This window comes from Palaemon carinicauda, chromosome 22, assembly GCF_036898095.1.
Source record: "Palaemon carinicauda isolate YSFRI2023 chromosome 22, ASM3689809v2, whole genome shotgun sequence".
NCBI lineage: Eukaryota > Metazoa > Arthropoda > Malacostraca > Decapoda > Palaemonidae > Palaemon > Palaemon carinicauda.
This window is the reverse complement of record NC_090746.1, coordinates 97,778,321-97,792,076: the sequence shown is the minus strand read 5'-3', so window position 1 is coordinate 97,792,076 and position 13,756 is coordinate 97,778,321. Positions and strand designations below refer to the sequence as shown.

Genomic DNA, 13,756 nt, shown 5'->3' with positions numbered 1-13,756 from the left:
AGCGATTGCGCGCAGGGGCGCGAGCTGGAGAAAGCAGAGGGTGCACAGAAGGAAGGTTGCGCGTTCGCGCGTGCGAGGGTGAATGTTCGCGTGCGCAGGGGCGCGAGCTGGAGAAAGCAGAGGGTGCACAGAAGGAAGGTTGCGCGTTCGCGCGTGCGAGGGTGAATGTTCGCGTGCGCGTGGGCGCGCAGGATCATGCTGAAGAGCCCATGCAGACAATGATACCATTGGGCGCGCACGCGCAGGAGAGACATCTCTTGCGAGCGGGCGTGCAGGATCAGGCTGAAGAGCCCGTGCGGGCGATGATACCGTTGGGTGCGCACGCGCAGGAGACACATCTCTTGCGTGTGGGCGCGCATGAGTGCGCACATCAGGCTGAGGAGATAGGCGTGGGCGCGCAACCTCGTGGGCGTGCAACCTCGTGGGTGCGAGTGGGAGACTGGGCGCGAAGGCGTGCTGGCGAGGGATGGCGCGCAGGTGGTGAACGGAGAACGACGGCGCGTTGGCGAGCGCTGGCGCGTTGGCGAGCGTTGACGAGCAGAGGAAGAAATTAACTTCCATACTGCTCCCAGATCAGAAGATCGTGGGCATGCAGGAGATCGTTGGCGCGGAGAGCGCTGGCGCGCAGGAGAGCTCTAGCGCTTTGGTGAGCGCTGGCACATAGAAGAACGATGGCGCGCAGCAGGTTGAAGGCGCGCAGTAGCGCGCTGGCGATCAGGAGAGCGCTGGCGCACAGGTGAGCGCTGGCGCGCAGGTGAGCGCTTGCCCGCTTTAACAGGAACATCCTCGTTAGATGAGCGCTTGCACGCAGGAGAGCGCTGGCGCGCAGTTGAGCGTTAGCACGCAGGTGAGCGCTGGTGCGTAAGGGACGTATGTGCCAACTTGCGCATACGCCCTTGTTGCCCTGAACGGACCGTTGCCTGTTTCACAACAGGATGCGCCGGCGCCCACAGCGCGTCGGCAGCCAGGAACGGCGACGGCAGGTCAGCAGGTCTGATGGGTGGAAGGTCGACGTGTCCTTTGTAAGGACAACCTTCTACCAAAGGGAATCACGAACGATCCGCAGAGAGGTCCATGGTTGTAGCTGGGAGAGTCGGAGAACGATGGCGAGGTTCCTCTGCGGCGGACTGTGGAGACGATGAACCGAAGAGGCACCTCCTCACACACTTGTGAGGTGAAGGAAGGCCTTTCCAGCGAAGAGGAAGGCGGGCTTTACGCCGTATGCGCCCTCTGGGGGTCAAGGGGTCAGCGGGCTGACCGTCAGCAGTCCTCCGAAGAGGAGTCTTTGTGAGTGAACTCCCCCGATGGGGAGAATCACCGGCAGGAGAGACTGTTGGACTTAGTTCCTCCCTCGAAGGATGAGCAGAGGGAGAACTAAGCCTTCAGCTACAACTGGTTGATCAGGAGCAGAGGTCTGAGATACCGCATCGGAAGCCTCTGCCACCACAATGTCGACGATAGACAGAGGAACAACCTCTGCCAAAGTCGGTGATTGTTTGATAGCGGCCCCCAAGCGGATCATGTCAAACAAGGCTTCCTTGGAGGGCGAACCCTTAAGCCCCAAGGAAGACCAAAGCTGAAATTAATCATTATTATACAAATTAAGATTTAAATCCTCCCCCGGGGGAGGAGGAGGAGCTGCCTCGCTATGGGAGGCAACTCCCTCTCCCGAACCCCAAGATCGGGCAACAGAACTATGGCCTACACTACCACTCGACAGTTTCTTGGAAGAAACCGATCGAGTGGGAGCTTCGGAGGAGGTTTGGGCAATAGAAGAAGAGCCCTTGGGATTTTCTCCTTTCAAAGAAACCTTCGAAGGAGAAATATCCCATTTGGACTTCTTCCGTTGCCGAGAAAACCTCTCCCACTGGGAGGTAGACCACTCACTACACTCACCATACTTATTATTTCTATCACACCGCTGGCCCCTATGATAAGGACAAAGGGTGTGAGGGTCCGTATCGACCGCTGACATAAACGTGCCACAAGGTCGGTCTGGTAATCCAGGACACTTTCGCATGATAGCAGAGGCCAACTTCAAACACATCTGTAAAAGGAAAAGCAAAAAGCATTAAATGGCTGTCAGAAAGGCGAGGGTGAAAGCGGACACGTCCGACTACCACCCGAGCCGAGAGCAAAGTGAGCTCAAGCACAGGTGTGAGTGAGAGGGGGGTAGTAAACCCTCGTTAAAATTCTAATGGCTCGTCATTTCAGCTACGGCGAAAGTAATAACCCCTATTAAATAGCGTGGTTTGTATGTCTGTTACGTAACAAACGGTGGTTATGAGACTATGCTGAGAATCGGTGGTTATGAGACTATGCTGAGAATCGGTGGTTACGAGACTGGGCAGACAAGTTTTGGTTACGAAATTTATCTTAGAAACTGTGGTTAAAAGACTGGGCCGAGAATCAGTTGTTACAAGACTGGGACAAGAAACGGTCGTTACGAGACTTGCCGAGAAGCGGTTGTTATTAGACTAAGCTGAGAATCGGTGGTTACGAGACTGGGCTAAGAAGTTTTGGTCACGAAACTGGGCTGAGAAACTGTGGTTGCTAAACTGGGTCAAGAAATGGTGGTTACGAGACCAGGATAAGAAAAGGTGGTTACAAGACTGGGCAATGAAACGATGGTTGCAAGACGGTGCCTAGAAATTTTGGATACAAGACTGGGGTGAGAAACGATGGTTATGAGAACGGTAGGTCACTTTGGGAAGGCAAGTGCTTCAAACAACCTTGCCGGATTTCTTATTGTTGTCTTTATTGTGAAAGTCAAATGCATGATGACAATTGTATACCCACGAAATGGAGAAAAATTACATATAAAGTAATTTGCATTTCTCAAAAAAATAAAATAGCTGAATTTAAATTGAGAAGCAAGTAGTCTAAAAATAAACAGGAATCCCTTATAGGTAGAGAGAGAGAGAGAGAGAGAGAGAGAGAGAGAGAGAGAGAGAGAGAGAGAGAGAGAGAGAGAGATGGATGGATTAGTAGGGAAACGTCACATCTTCCGTAAATCATTTCTCTTGCTCTAAAGACTCGTGATCGGGAAAGAGTTTGTTTCCATATTAATGAATATGAAACCTATTCTAAACCTATCAGCCACCAAATGTACAATAAGTGCCTAGAAAGAACAGTCACTAGCTAAAAGAATTTTCAGGTGCAATTGATCGCTCAGGTGCTAGAAAGAACAGTCACTAGCTAAAAGAGTTTTCAGGTGCAATTGATCACTCAGGTGGGAGGCAAACATTCAAGTTGAGCGTAGGCTGTTGAGCATCGGCTAAAAGCTTTACACATTGCATGATAGCATGTGTTCAGGGGTGAGTAAAGCTCTGCATTCACCTCGAGTGAACGCTGAATGCCTTGAGAGACAGCCTGCCTTCAGCAAATTTTTCAAGTGATCCTATATCTCTGGTAAGAGACCTGCTCTCCTCTTAAGCATACACTAAGAGCTTGCATACTGATAATGCTCTGCGTTCAGGTGTAAGCAAAGCTCTGCTTTCACCTTGAGCGAATGCTGAGTGTGTTTAGAGATCTCTTGCCTCAAGCATATCTCTCCAAAGAAAAGCCTGCTTTCACTTTTAGCATACACTGATAGACAGCTTGCTGAGATCTCCAGGGAGCTCCGAAGAGCTAGAGCGCTCTGGTGTTTGAACGTGTTGGTACTTCTGAGCCACCAGGCCATATGCAGTACTAGATGAGTACAGCAGCTCAAGCTTGTGACCATATCTGCCAGTAAACCAGGAAGGGCTGGGAAGATCAGAGGGAGACCATGGTTTACGCATAACCCTAGCTTACTTTCACCTTGAATGCATTGAGAAACAGCCTAAAGCATATCTCTTAAGTCACTAAAAGAGCTTTGCTCGTAGACCAAGTCTGGCTACTGAAATCAAAGCAGTCAGCCTCTGATAAAAACAAGGTTGAAACGTTGAATCAACACCACTTGCTAGGATGACTATTGTCCGTGAGTGTAAACATGGACGGAAAATGACTTCCTGTGGAAAGAAGTCTGATCCTTCAATTTTAGGGAAGTCTATCTCCAAGGCAACAAGTGTAAGCTTTCCACTTTGGCCAACCTAAAGAGTTAAAGGTAATGTGAAAGCATTAATTAACTCCCCGACTCAAGGACAAACCCCCAAGATGCCACAGCATCATACCAATAACAGAGACCAAGAAAAAAGTTCAAAGGCTAAAATTTTTAGCCCAGTCATCAGCCAGCAGACAGAGGTTTGTCTCCAATGACGTCTGAAGTCAAAGTGGTGTAGTAGTTAGTGAGCAAGAAGGCAGTGGTAGTTGTTGACACCATAAGAAAAGTTTTTATAGCTGTATTCCAGCTTTGCTGTTATCATTACTCGTATTAAATAAGGAAAGTTTGTATTAGTGTAGGAACAAATAATTGTTAAGGATCCAAGTTTGAGGCTGGATTTTGGGGTTAGGTGGGGCCATCCTAATCCCTAACTGTATCACAAACAAACTGATAATGAAAGTATTGGACTTTGACAAATTTTAATTATTCCTTACCAGCAGAAGGTAGAAGACTGAGGTCTCTATGTAGCCGTGGTTGCTATTACTTGGATTTCAATTTTTACTGTTAGGTGAAGGTACAGTATAATGCATCTGCTTCCAGCAGGAGGTTGAGGAGCTGGCCATGCCTCTTGTGCTGTTGAATTAATAAATATGTATAAACATGATATTTTAATTATAAAATAAATTTTTGAATATACTTACCCGGTGAATATATAATAGCTGCAACTCTGTTGCTCGACAGACACATACAATAAAAACTCGCCAGCGATCGCTATGCAGGGTGCGGGTGTGCCCACCAGCGCCAACTGTCGGCCAGATACCACTCTCAATGTAAACAAAGACTCAATTTCTTCTCATCCCACTGCGTCTCTATTGGGGAGGAAGGGAGGGTCGTTTAATTTATATATTCACCGGGTAAGTATATTCAAAAATTTATTTTATAATTAAAATATCATTTTTAAATATTTAACTTAGCCGGTGAATATATAATAGCTGATTCACACCCAAGGAGGTGGGTAGAGACCAGTTAAATATGTTTACATCGTATAAGCTAAGAGTTTTTTTATTTCATTTTGGCAGTTATCAATATAACATAACCAAAATAAATAGGTACCTGGTAAGGAAGTCGACTTAGACGATTACTCTGCCTTGTAAGTACGTCTTCCTTACGGAGCCCAGCGATCCTCTTAGGATGCTGACAGACCCCCAGGAGCTGAAGTATCAAGGGCTGCAACCCATACAACAGGACCTCATCAAACCCCTAATCTGGGCGCTCTCAAGAAATGACTTTGACCACCCGCCAAATCAACCAGGATGCGAAAGGCTTCTTAGCCTTCCGGACAACCCATAAAAACAACATTAAAACATTTCAAGAGACAGATTAAAAGGGTATGGAATTAGGGAATTGTAGTGGTTGAGCCCTCACCCACTACTGCACTCGCTGCTACGAATGGTCCCAGTGTGTAGCAGTTCTCGTAAAGAGACTGGACATCTTTCAAGTAAAATGACGCGAACACTGACTTGCTTCTCCAATAGGTTGCGTCCATGATACTTTGCAGAGATCTATTTTGCTTAAAGGCCACGGAAGTTGCTACAGCTCTAACCTCGTGCGTCTTAACCTTAAGCAAAGATCGGTCTTCCTCACTCAAGTGTGAATGAGCTTCTCGTATTAACAATCTGATAAAATATGACAAAGCATTCTTTGACATAGGCAAGGATGGTTTCTTAACCGAACACCATAACGTTTCAGATTGGACTCGTAAAGGTTTAGTACCAGCTAAGTAGAACTTAAGAGCTCTAACAGGGCATAAGACTCTTTCTAGTTCATTGCCTACGATCTCCGATAAGCTAGGAATATCGAAAGATTTAGGCCAAGGACGAGAAGGTAGCTCATTTTTGGCTAGGAAACCAAGTTGCAGAGAACAAGTAGCTTTTTCTGACGAAAACCCGATGTTCTTGCTGAAGGCATGAAGCTCACTGACTCTTTTAGCCGAGGCTAAGCATACCAGGAAAAGAGTCTTAAGAGTGAGATCTTTCAGGGAGGCTGACTGTAAAGGCTCAAACCTGTCTAACATGAGGAATCTTAGGACCACGTCTAAATTCCACCCAGGAGTAGCCAAACGACGCTCCTTAGAGGTCTCGAAAGACTTAAGGAGGTCTTGCAGATCTTTATTGTTGGAAAGATCTAAGCCTCTATGCCGGAAGACCGAGGCCAACATGCTTCTGTAGCCCTTGATAGTAGGAGCTGAAAGGGATCGTACTTTTCTCAGGTATAAGAGAAAATCAGCTATTTGGGCTACAGAGGTACTGGTCGAGGATAAGGAAACTGACTTGCACCAGTCTCGGAAGACTTCCCACTTCGATTGGTAGACTCTAATGGTAGACGCTCTCCTTGCTCTAGCAATCGCACTGGCTGCCTCCTTCGAAAAGCCTCTAGCTCTCGAGAGTCTTTCGATAGTCTGAAGGCAGTCAGACGAAGAGCGTGGAGGCTTTGGTGTACCTTCTTTACGTGTGGTTGACGTAGAAGGTCTACTCTTAGAGGAAGACTTCTGGGAACGTCTACTAGCCATCGAAGTACCTCGGTGAACCATTCTCTCGCGGGCCAGAGGGGAGCAACTAACGTCAACCTTGTCCCTTCGTGAGAGGCGAATTTCTGCAGTACCTTGTTGACAATCTTGAATGGTGGGAATGCGTAAAGATCTAGATGTGACCAATCTAGGAGGAAGGCATCTATATGTATTGCTGCTGGGTCCGGGACTGGAGAGCAATAGATTGGAAGCCTCTTGGTCAGCGAGGTTGCAAAGAGATCTATGGTGGGTTGACCCCAAGTCGTCCAAAGTCTCTTGCACACATCCTTGTGGAGGGTCCATTCGGTTGGAATTACTTGACCTTTCCGACTGAGACAATCTGCTAGGACGTTCAAGTCGCCCTGGATGAACCTCGTTACTAGGGAGATGCCTCGATCTTTTGACCAGATGAGCAGGTCCCTTGCGATCTCGTACAAAGTCAGTGAGTGGGTACCTCCCTGTTTGGAAATGTACGCCAAGGCCGTGGTGTTGTCCTAGTTTACCTCCACCACCTTGCCTCGAAGGAGATTCTCGAAGCTTATCAAGGCCAGATGAACCGCCAAAAGCTCCTTGCTGTTGATATGCATGCTCCTCTGACTCGAGTTCCACAGACCTGAGCATTCCCGACCGTCCAGCGTCGCGCCCCAGCCCAAGTCCGATGCGTCCGAGAAGAGAACGTGGTTGGGTATCTGAACTGCCAGGGGAAGACCCTCTCGTAGGCTGATATTGTCCTTCCACCAAGTCAGACAAGACTTTATCTTTTCGGAAATCGGGATCGAGACCGCCTCTAGCGTCTTGTCCTTTTTCCAGTGAAAAGCCAGATGGAATTGAAGAGGACGGAGGTGTGGCCTTCCTAGTGAGACAAATTGCTCCAGGGATGACAGCGTCCCTACCAGACTCATCCACAGCCTGACTGAGCAGCGTTCTTTCTTCAGCATCTTCTGGATGGAGAGCAGGGCTTGATCTATTCTGGGGGCCGACGGAAAAGCCCGAAAAACTTGACTGTGAATCTCCATCCCTAAATACAGAATAGTTTGGGATGGGACCAGCTGTGACTTTTCCAAATTGACTAGGAGTCCCAATTCCTTGGTCAGATCTAGAGTCCAGTTGAGATCCTTCAGACAGCGATGACTGGAAGAGGCTCTGAGAAGCCAGTCGTCCAAGTACAGGGAGGCTCTGATCTCCGATAGCTCGAAACTGGTACCCCACATTCCTGTAAACAAACCTCAGAAACGGTTGGGAATCCGGGTGTATAGGAATGTGGAAGTATGCCTCCTGAAGGTCGAGAGAGACCATCCAGTCGCCTTCCATAAATGCTGTCAAGACAGCCTGGTAGACTTCATCGTGAAGTTTGTCTTGACAATGAATACATTGAGCGCACTTGCCTCTTACGTACTCCTGCAGTGAACATGGCTGCCAAATCATGGAGCCATCCCTGAGGGACTTGTCCCTGCAGAGAACGTGGCTGTCATAACATTGGAGCCATCCCTGAAAGCCTTGTTTATGCATGACATAATTGTACAGCAAAACTTCAAAGGCTCGAAAACAGCTGTGAAGTTGACCTGTAAAATCTAGGAGCGTCTCCTGGCCAGGCGCCAGGGAGAGTCTACGAGATTTGAGAAGTCTATCTGGGCAGAGGCAGGAACTCCCAAGCCGAGAACTTCTCTCGTGTCATATCAGACTCTCGCTCTATAAGCCAGTTTAAAAGAAGGGAAAGCAAAGGCTGTATCCCCCAAACTCCTCCTGGTGATAAACCAGTCGCCTAGCAAACGTAAAGCTCTCTAGGAGAGCGAGAGAGCACTAGATTATAAAACAACGGCTTCGAAGTAGCTAGTCCTAGTGTAAGCTCTGACGTTTAGGCGAACGAGGAGCAGCAGTTACAAAAAGATCCGGACAAAGATCCTTAAAAATCAGCATGATTTATTTAAAGTCCATAGAGGGCTAAGCAGCTTTAGGCTCCTCTCCGTCTGACAGAGTCCTCAAGGGAATATCAGTAGGAGGGGGAACAGCAACTTCCTCATCTAAAGGAACCTTGTCCGATAATAGCCGAGTCTCAAGCAAGGGAGAGACCTACCGTGGTGGCAATGCTTTACAAGCAGAGTCCACACGCACTGGTGCATTAGTAGCGGACCAGGACGCAACGTCATGTAACTGCTTGACAGTCTGTGAACTGTCAACAACAACAGGTGCGAGAGACCAGGACGCAACGTCATGTAACTGCTTGACAGTCTGTGAACTGTCAACAACAACAGGTGCGTGAGGACGCACAGCGTCCACTCGAGACTGCTTTGACCGCCTAGACTGAGCAGTCAAAACAACTCTAGAATGCGGAGGTTGACGCACAGCGTCAAAACAAGTCGACTCCGATTGTTAGCGAACGTCCTGAACGTCAACAGGAGCATCAGCAAGTGGCCTAACGTCCAAATGTGGCTGAAAATCCACACGAGACCGCATCGAGTGTGGTTCTAAACAACCTGACTGACGTGACTTAGCTACGCCAACGTCAACAGGACGCACAAAGGAACGTTAGGTTGGCTGAAAGCCAGGATCTCGATGAGATAAACGGCTAGGCTCAACGGACTAATCGGCAGAATAGTCTTCCATAAGGGAGGCAAGCTTATTCTGCATGTCTTGCCGTACAACCCATTTAGGATCAACGGAAAAGGTTGCGGTAAGAGACGAGGGTAACGTCTGTGACCGCAAAACCTTGCCAACAAAAAGATTCTCGGAGTCTGTGTTACGCTTTTGTTAGGCGGCGAGCAGTCTTCCGATGACTGCATAGGGTCAGAGCTGTCCTAATGGCTACAACCAGGACGCTGGACCTGTCCTGAAAGGACTGACTTTCGCTTAAGGGCCTCGAAACCTTGTTTCAGGTTTCTTATGCGAAAAGCCTTCGGATGACGAGGAGAAAAACGTTTCTCTCGCCTTATGGTAGGGGTGATCTTGGTAAGATACACCCGATACCATAGAGGGAACGTCTGTTCGCTGATCAAGGCCTCTCGAACCCATAAGTCGTACGACATTACTTCTCCCCTGGGCTTGGGAGCTTGCAAGAGGTCCCGGACTAGGCGAACGACAGGCACGAACAGATGAACCCTCGGTCGCAACACTGATAACACTTTGCGCAATATCACTTTATCACTACGATTTTCTGTTTAGCACTTATTTCACTGAAATCGAAACTTTTACTGATTTCTACCTGAAGCACGCAATTCTAACCTCATCAAAAGGTAGTAATAGCGAAATCAGTCGTATAATGCAAGCACATTAATACCAGCAAAAAACAATAAACATATTTCAAGATGAAAAAATTCAGTGGATGGGGAAGAGACTAAACACTAGTTCATTCAAAACTACGTTTTCAATCTCTCACCGTACATTGCCTGGGGACGAGAATAAAAAAACTAAAAACGTTTTATCCTTTCTCCCCGTACAGAGACTAGGGACGAGAGTAACTCGAGAACAACGTTACCCGCTTGAACGGAACGTTTTCTCCCCTCTCTCTCCCTCCGTCTCTATCTCTCTCTCTCTCTCTCTCTTGATTACGCACCTAAGAGAAGAGCCCACTTACGTTTCGTCAAAAAAAACATGTTATTTGACCAAAGGAAAAAAAAAACTGAAAGGTTTTTCAATTAAAAAGTTCCTTTAAAATATAATTTAAAACATTTAAGCTTTGAAAGAAGAATGAACAAAACGTCAGAATCGATTTACTCTTTCTGCAAAGTGAAACCGTGATACTCTCTCTCTCTATCGTAACGATAGAGCGCAAACTGCGTAGCATAAATAAACTAAACGTTAGTTCATCTTTGAAACAGTACGAAGACTATTCAAAGAAAATCTTTCATAAAATATCTATTAAAAAATATTCATTTAAAAAGTTTTAAATCATTAGCTCTTTAAAGCTATTTACGATTGAAAGGGCTCAACGTTGTTTAACTTCAGTTTCCAAGTTAGGACCGCCTACTCTCAGGAAGGTCGCATATAAACAAATCATTAAAATCTATTTTTATGTTTATTATAAATGGAAAGTTAATCGAAGAGGCCTAATAAAGGCGGTGAGATATAAAATATATAGAGGAAAATCTATAATTAATTTATAACGTGATAAGATAATTGCTAAAAGCCTAAACACACTTCCGTCTAAGGGAAGGGTCGGCCATTTAAAAGTCAAAGAAAGTCCATACTCTCTTTGTCATCAAAAAATTAAATCTATCCAAAAACTAGTTCAAGATTTAAGATGAAGATAAAACACCTGCACTGCGAAAGCTCAAACCAAATTAAAGTACTTCACCAAATATGATGGGAAAAACTCCAGGTTCTACAGCGAGTAAAAGTACGTCTTGTCGACACGTCGACAGAGAAGAAATTGAGTCTTTGTTTACATCGAGAGTGGTATCTGGCCGACAGTTGGCGCTGGTGGGCACACCCGCAACCTGTATAGCGATCGCTGGCGAGTTTTTATTGTATGTGTCTGTCGAGCAACAGAGTTGCAGCTATTATATATTCACCGGCTAAGTTAAATATTTAAAATATGGAGATAAATTAAAGAATTGACCTTAGCATTTTATCCCTTAAGATAACCTACAAGTTACTTTAATTACACCCTGGCCTAGTGTGATAAAAGCTAAGGTCTATCCTTTACTTTCCTTCCATATTTACTGCACTAAGTTAAAGCAGAAATAGTACAATGTAGAGTATTGTAGGGAAGGGAAGGGAAGGGAAGATTTGCTTAGCTAAGCTATGTAAAACTAAGGTAATGAAAGGTTAGCTGATGTTAGGCTAGGTTATGAAAGGTAAAGGTATGTGAGGTGAGGTAAGGTTAGGTAAGATAAGGCAAAGTTAGGTAAGGTAAGGTAAGGTAATGTTAGGTAAGGTTAGGTAAGGTAAGTTTGCTGAAGTAAGGGTAGTTTAGCTAAGGTAAGGTAAGTTGGCTGAAGTAAGGGTAGTTTAGCTAAGGTAAGGTAAGGTAAGGTAAGGGTACGGAAAATGTGGGTATGTTCTGGAACTTAGGACAGAGATGTTTAGGCTAAGAAACTTCCCTGTCATTTTCAGAACTACTGTACTGTACATCTTGCATTGTTGTCAGGTGTGTGGGAATTACAACTGACAACTCTCAGGCTTTGCTGTGTTGTCAGGTGTGTGCGAATTACAACTGACTGTTGACTACTCTCAGGCTTTGTTGTGTTGTCAGGTGTGTGGGAATTACATTGACAACCCTCAGGCTTTGTTGTGTTGTCAGGAGTGTGGGAATTACAACTACGAGATCCCTTTTCTCAGAATGATTTGATCACAAGAATAACTGTTTCTGATAATTCTTGATTATGAAATTCACTTACTTGTGGTTCCCCTCTCCTAAAAACCGTTGGTTTTACTTCTAATTCGAATTCTATTTTTCCTTTCTTTTCCAATTAGGGTTTTAGCTTAGCTAATAATAATAATAATAATAATAATAATAATAATAATAATAATAATAATAATAGATACAAGAATTGTGAAAACATAAGTACGGGTAGTGTACAACGTCAGAGTATGTCAAAACTACATAAAACTCAATATTAAGAAGAGTTTATTTTGAAAACTGTAAATTTGGTTTTCCTCATTTAGATAACGTCTCTGTTTTATTGTCTTTTATTAATCATAATTTTTTTAAATGCCAAGATACGCCCTACGGCAATCTGCACTGCCAAGCCTACTCTGAGGGTAGGCCTAATCTGGCATGCGGTTGCTAGGTCTCGAAAAAATATAGGCCTAGGCTGAAAAAAAGGCATTTCTATCACTCTAGTTTCCAATCAAGAAAGCAGACCACTTTAAGCTGTAAAAGTATTTGAATATCAATAAAGTTATTACGTAATAAGAAATGCCTCACCTTTACAGTAATGGGAAACAGAAGAATAGTGCGACATAATTCAATATATTATAATCGTTCCTTGTTGTCATTTGGAAATAACGAGAGACGAGAGACATTGTTATTGTTGTTCCAAAATTCCAGTTATAGGAACAGCTTTCACCTCCTAAAAGAGTAAAAGGTTCCAACAATGTTCAGCCAAATTTAGCACTTTTACGCTTATATATTCCCAATTTTAATCATCTTGACCATCCTATTTCATTAAAATCTCCACTGAATAACGGGTATAAACTGGATCTAGAAATTATCGTAGTGAATTTGATATCAGTAAAAAGAATTACTATTACTGAGTAATACATAGAAAGACTTCGAAAGAGGTATATTTTACTTATATATTCTTCAATTTAAATCATCTTGACCACCTATTTCATTAAAATCTCCACTGAATAGCTGGTATAAAACTGGGTCTAGAAACTGCAATAGTGAAATTACTAGTAGAAATATTATTGGATGATATATAGAAAGACTTCGAAAGAAGTCAGGAGACTCCTGTATACATAGAAACCTCAGTAACTGAATTTATATTACTTCGAATTAATTCAATATAAAGAATAAGGGGATGGAATATATATGAACAGTGAAAGTGATAATGGTAAATATTAAATTGTTACATAAAAAATACTGTTTTTATATATTTCGTACAGATTTTGTTGTGGTTCTACGTGAGAAAAATACTTAAAACCATCTTGAGATTATACATATTGACTTTTGATGATACAAGGAAATACAATACTGTATACAGTTCTCTTGCTTGAGGGTACACTCGGGCACACTATTCTATCTAATTTTTCTTCTTCTTGTTTTGTTAAAGTTTATATAGTTATATAGGAGATCTTTATTTTAATGTTGTTGCTCTTCTTGAAATATTTTATTTTTCCTTGTTTCCTCTCCTCACTGGGCTATTTTCCCTGTTGGAGCTCCTGGGCTTATAGCATCCTGCTTTTCCAAAATGGGTTGTAGCCTAGCAAGTAATAATAATAATAATAATAATATAATTATAATAATAATAATAATAATAATAATAATAATAATAATAATAATAATAATAATATAATAATTTGAGGAAATTTACTGAGATCACGCCATAATTGAGATCGCATATAAAAAAAGCACCCAATAATTGGTAAATCCCATTTTTCATATAAAATATCAGGAGATCAAATAAGATATGATTGAAGATAAATGAATTGCATTTATTTTAAGATATCCATTCACCGTACGTATCAAGGATTCCTAATGGAATCTGAAATGGAAAAATAAT

At 44.0% G+C, this 13,756-nt stretch overlaps 1 long non-coding RNA gene across 1 annotated transcript in view; it reads right to left on the bottom strand.

The window, feature by feature from the left end:
• The window catches only part of LOC137616195 (uncharacterized), a 29,809-nt gene extending 17,235 nt beyond the window's left edge, over positions 1-12,574 (bottom strand). Inside the window, exons 1-2 of the long non-coding RNA XR_011039328.1 lie at positions 12,457-12,574; positions 4,519-4,657 (exon numbers count right to left, since the gene is read on the bottom strand). This is a non-coding gene — a long non-coding RNA (uncharacterized lncRNA). The remainder of the gene's footprint in view (positions 1-4,518; positions 4,658-12,456) is intronic.
• Between the last annotated feature and the right edge of the window lie 1,182 nt (positions 12,575-13,756).